Source organism: Grammomys surdaster, unplaced genomic scaffold (genome assembly GCF_004785775.1).
Source record: "Grammomys surdaster isolate TR1022 unplaced genomic scaffold, NIH_TR_1.0 198, whole genome shotgun sequence".
Lineage (NCBI taxonomy): Eukaryota > Metazoa > Chordata > Mammalia > Rodentia > Muridae > Grammomys > Grammomys surdaster.
In genome coordinates this window covers 8,301,046-8,307,045 of record NW_021604643.1, presented here as the reverse complement: position 1 = coordinate 8,307,045, position 6,000 = coordinate 8,301,046, and the positions used below count along the sequence as shown (strand labels likewise).

The window sequence follows — 6,000 nt, the reverse complement described above, 5'->3', positions numbered from 1 at the left end:
ATAGATAGATAGATAGATAGATAGATAGATAGATAGATAGATAGATAAGAAGATAATGAACATAAACATATGTACACAGGATCTAGTACACTGTAAAATTAAGCCCTTGGTTGTTGTTCATCTGTCTTATTTGGCTTTGTTTTACACTGGGGATTAAAACCTAGGCCTTTGTATGTATTACCAAAGTGCTTGTCACTGAAAATCATGTTGTTCCCTGTCCAAGAGCTCATGTTTATAAGGAAAGGGAAGTTCTTTCACTAGTCCCAGCAACTTCAGGGAATGCAAGCCTCCTCAACCTTATTCACCTTCCTCCTCAGAGTTACAAAATGGCTATCTAGAGGAAGTGACCCCATTCCTACTCAGCAACAAAAGCCTGAGCTGTCTCTACATTGTTCCTAATTGCTCTCTCCCAGACAAGTGCTATCCAGGGCATTGCTGCCTTCTAAGCACATAGAGCACTGGCTGTTGAAAGTGAAGGCAGGGAACCTTACACCTGCCTTCACTACACCCCTCAATGCCTTATAGCCTTCACATTAACTATGTCACCCTCAAAGGCTCAGAACCCCACAAGCAAGAAAGCAGCAATCAGGCTTCATGTGACCTGTTACCATCCTGACAAATCCATAAATGCCCATCAAAATCTGCAACCACCTGGGAAATCTCTTCGGCATCTCATTTTCTGCCTGGTCTGGAACAATCAGCATCCCAAGCTACATTCAATAGACTTGAATCTGAGGGTCCTCCTACCCATTCTACAGCTATCTCCTAAAAACTCTAATTATGTTCTTCTGGTACCCAAGATCACATGACAGCTCATCTCCTAGGACCAAAGTCTCTTAGCCCAGAAAAGCCCCCAGGGCCTTTAGAATGCAGCCCCACCACTCTTCTCCCTCAGTGCATTCTTGAGATCAGCCATTTGCAATGCCTTGCACTTCCTAGACACAGCATCCCTTTACATGTACCATCTTTCTTTCCATGCTGCTATACACACAGGAATTCTAACCAAAGTCTTTTTCATCTTTAAATTTCACTTCAGACAACCTAATATTTGTCTCTCCCATGCAAACTTTCAAACCTCCCTTAGGCTCTCACCACTCTGTAAACACCTTCCACATCAACCTCTACGGCCTACTGTCATTTGTCCTTCTACTCATCAGTCTATATCCAGTGACTACAAACTTCCAGGAAGGTCGGAGTTATCATGTTCACCTCTTAGAATACATTCACTGATTTATCTGCCTGCCAGTCCACGGCACCTTCTGTGGACTGTTCTTTCACACTTATTTTGGGAAGGCCATTGGAATCACACAAGCTCCCTGAGGAATCTGAGTTGTGAAAAGAGCCTGAAGGGAATGAAGCCTAGTACTCCAACCACAGCACCCAAAAGAGCTGCCCCCTTTCCTTTCCTGAGCCCCACTTCCCTCGGCTGTGGGCAGGTTTTGCAGATCACAACTTGTATTCTTTCACTTAGCTCAACAGTTCTTTTGTTCATTTAGCCAAAATCAGCTTTATCACCTGCAATTAAAGAGCAATATCATACATGTGGTTTAGATAATAGTGGCCCCCATAGGCTCATATCTGAATGCTTAGACACCAGGAAGTGGCAGTATTTGAAAGAATTAGAAGGATTAGGAGGTATGGCCTTGTTGGAGGAAGTGTGTCACTAGGTGTGTGGTTTGATGTTTCAGAAGCCTATGCCAGGCCCAATCTCTGTCTCTCTCTATCTCTCCCCTCCCACCTTCTCCCTCCTTCTCCCTCCTTCCCTGTGTCCTCCCTCCCTCCCTCTCCCTCTCCATCTTTTTTCCCCTTCCCTCTGCCCCCTCTGTGTGTCTCTCTCTCAGATCAGGATGTAGATCTCTCACCTACTTCTCCAGCACCATGTCTGCCCATGCTCCCTGCCATGCTAATAATTACAATAACCTCTGAAACTGTAAGCAAGCCCAAAATTAAATGTGTTCTTTGTAAGAGTTGCCTTGGTCATGATGTCTCTTCACAGCAATAGAAGAGTGACCCAGACACATGTCAATAATTTATTTCATATTTCCCAAGTATTTAACAGAAAATTTACCACTTCTAGCTGAATGCATACCTGCCATTCACACTAGCCTGAAGACTCAAATTCACACATCAGTTTCCAAAGTTGGAACAAAATGTTCCATTATTCAAGCCCCTCAACATCCAAGCCTCTCAGAGGCCTCCATGGGATCGTCTCTCCAGGGAAGACACTTGGGCTATTTCTTAAAAAACGCAAAGCCATTCTTCCTCTAGGAAACTTTTGTCCAAAATGTCGTTTTTTAAAAAAAAGATTTATTTACTAATCTGTTTTGTGGTTGTGGTTGTGCCTGCAATGCCTATGTGCCACTTGTATACAGTGCCCACAAACTACAAAAGAGGATGTTGTATCCACTGGTATTGGAGTTACAGACAGCTGTTAGCCACCATGAGCATGCACAGAATGGAACCACGGTCCTCTGCAATACCAGTGCATGATCTTAACTGATGAGCCATCTCCCCAGTTCCAAGAATATTCTCCTAAGATGGCCTAGAAACTCCACTAAGGAAAGAGACCTCAAGCATACATATGATATACACATATACAAACAGAAAAACACCCACATGATAGGAATTTAGTCTTCAAACTGGCATACATGCTAAAGAATTAGGAAGAAGCTATCTAGTGAATGGATCAAGGAAAGCTTCCAACCTGACCCTACATATCTGCACATGTCATGTTCCTGGGCTTTCTACTAGCACTGTGGCCCTTCATTCCCTCCCATTGCCAAATCTTCATAATTAGGAGCCCCTACCTCTGTGTCACTTTATACATATGTAAATTTAGGCAACGCTTTCAAGTTTAATTTTACATACATACATACACACACACACACATATATACACAAAAATATACATACATACATACATACATACATACATACATACATACTGTGGTGATTTGAATATGATCAACCCAGGGAATGGCACTACTAGGAGGTGTGGCATTAACTGGAGTAGGTGTGTCACTGTGGACGTGGGCTTTACTACATTATCCTAGCTGCTTGGAAGCCAGTCTTCTATCAGCCTTCAGGTGAAGATGTAGAACTCTCAGCTCTTCCTGCACCATGCCTGCTTGGACACAGCCATGTTCCCACCTTGATGATAAAGGATTAACCCTTTGAACCTATAAGCCAGCCTCAATTAAATGTCTTAATGTCTTTATAAGAGTTGCCTTGGTCATGGTGTCTGTTTACAGCAGTATAACATACATACATAAAAAAAACCACACACACACGCACATACATTTATACAAACATATATATATATATATATATATATATATATACATACACACACACACACACACACACACACACATATTTACATATGCTGAATGAAGCACTGTACATGAAAGCTACTTCTCAATAGCCTCACCATGGTTCTATGTGTCATTAAGGTAAAGCACGATTTTACCTTTAAGGGATCTGAATGCAACCTTAAGGATGCCTGACACTAATGGGATTACTCTGGATTCTGGATGTCCATCTTCTCAGGCTCTTCACATGTTTAGCATCTAAATACATGAAATAACAAGAACATTTAACCCACATCAGAAAATACAAAGGGACCATGGTCACATACTACCTGACATCACTGGACCCAGAACTATCCTCTGGCTTCTTTCTCTACAAACTATCCCAGGAACAGGGTAGAGCTCCTTCTGATACAGGTGGCTGTGCCAGGTTCCTCAAAGCCCCTCTTTGCTTCCCACCCTGGGAGTAGGGCAAGGAAAACACACTCTGCCTTTTATCCTCTGTCCACGTGACTGAGCTTAAACAAGAGAATATCAGCATCAGTATCAAAGAATCAAGGCATGTGGTAATGAGGATGTTACAGTAGCTGAAAGTTCAGCCACAGAGGGGAAAAAGTGTGCAGGAGAACCACAGGCCCAGCCAGCTACTTCCTCTTGATGCCTCTCCTGTGAGGAGATGAACGATACCACCAACGAATCTGGCAACAGCAAGCTACCCAGTTATCTCCCCTCCTCAAGCCTAAAGTATACTCCAAATTTCAAAGACAACGGCTATAACTGACTCCTCCTGCACAGTAATGATTGTTGAGGAGTCCAGAATGCAACCTCGAGCTACTTAACCTGTAATTCTGGGGATTGCCTTTTTCTCAGAGGCCTTCTCTATCACCGTATGTCTGACTACAGGTCAGTCAGTTTATATAATCAATCAATGTATTTGATACCTATAGCCACCACTAGTTACTTTGGTGACCATAAGACCCTTACTTTTTCTTCTTCTTCTCCTTTTTTTTTTTTTTTTAGCATGATAAATCCCATCTACATGCTGTAGCTAAGACACTGGATGTCAGAAGTTACAATTCATCAAGGTCTTACGGCTGCTGATTTTGCAGAGCACAGCCTGGGCCCAGGGCCTCTGTCCTAAGCCCTTCTTATTGCAGTACTCCCTACTCAAAGGCTACCACCAGCAGCAGCCTGCAACATGAAATCGGCAGCTCAGGCAGGCAGGAAGCACCCTTTGCTGAGAGACTGGAGCTATAGAACTTGGACACAATACATGTCTTTGTTAAACATGGGTTTTTCTCACAAAGTAAGGACCTAAGCTCTTCACTGTGGTCTGGGAAAACCCCAGGATACCTCAAATGTGCCTCAGAAACCACCCAGCATAGTCAAGGAAAGGAAGCCGAGCAGGTGGGCTCCAGGCCCCCACATCCCTCTTCAGTGTGCAGGAGCAGTTCCCTTCACTGGGACTTTAGAGAGATGAAGAGAGGGAGGGAGGGAGGAGGGAGGAGGAGAGATGAATCAATAGAGGAGGGGAGACATCGGGTCACTACCATTCCCCTTAGAGGGCTAGTAAAGGGCTGTGGGTTGTGGAAGGAGCCTTCCTGGCTGAAACAGTTCTTTGCTCCAGGCATAGACTCTTCTTTATAAACCCAGTTTTTTCCTGACCCATCTCAAAGGGACAATTATATTCCCTTTTCCTTATCCCTGCTGCCCACTGCTCTAAGGCTCTAGGACAGGGTCTGTGGACTCTCAAAGACAGACACCACTATTCATGGAGGACAAGACACATGGACACACATGGACGAACGGGGACACACATACACACATAGAGGGGGTTGCAATCTGAGTACTCTGTCCCTCTTCTTTGATTTAAAGAGCCAGATGTTCTAAGTGAGTATGTGGGTTCTCAATAGGTACAGCAAGTGCTCTCTGTTCCCCACTGAAGACTCAGATGACTCTTTTCCAATGCCGAGGTCTCCTAAGGATAATTTTCTTTAGTACCAAACCCTCCCTGAGAAAACACTTCCTCTTTTCACTCATCTTCTGCAACATCCTTGTCATATGAATAAAGAGGAAATCGACAGATAATGATACCCTAGTGAGCCTCTTTTTACCATCAACGTCTGGTTCTAGCTGAGCAGTTGAAAGCAAAACATTAGCCCTACCTAAAAGGAGGAGACCTGAGGAATAAAGTCATTATAAGATTAGTCCAAGACCAGCAAGCCAGAGGACAAGAGCCAAAGTCCCTAAGGATTCCCTCTGGGTACTCTGTCACAATAATGACAGTAGATGATATGTATGTATATTTATCACAGGCACTTCTGTAACTTCAAACGTGTTATCCAAGTCTCACATCACCCTCTGAGGGACAAATATTACTTTCCTCACTTACAGATATGGTAATGCTAATTAAGTTAATTATTCATCCAAAGCAATTCAGCTATTAAATAGCATCATTAGGACTCTACTCTAGCAGTCATGGGAGCTCACACCTGAACCTGTTCTAGTGCCTGAAGGTGCCTCTCCACAGTCTCAATGACAAATCTTCACCTATTTTAGAAGATGCTACAACATCCACAAATCTAAGCTAGGTGACTCTATATGCTCAAATGAAAGAGATATTATGTATGTATTCCTACCTCTGCTCACGAATATGGACATATGTAGGTACATCTGACTTCTATAATGAAGAC

General features: G+C 43.3%; 1 protein-coding gene across 2 annotated transcripts in view; it reads right to left on the bottom strand.

Moving 5' to 3' along the window:
- Positions 1–6,000, bottom strand: part of Stx3 (syntaxin 3) — a 40,127-nt gene that overhangs the window by 25,111 nt on the left and 9,016 nt on the right. The window lies entirely within an intron of this gene.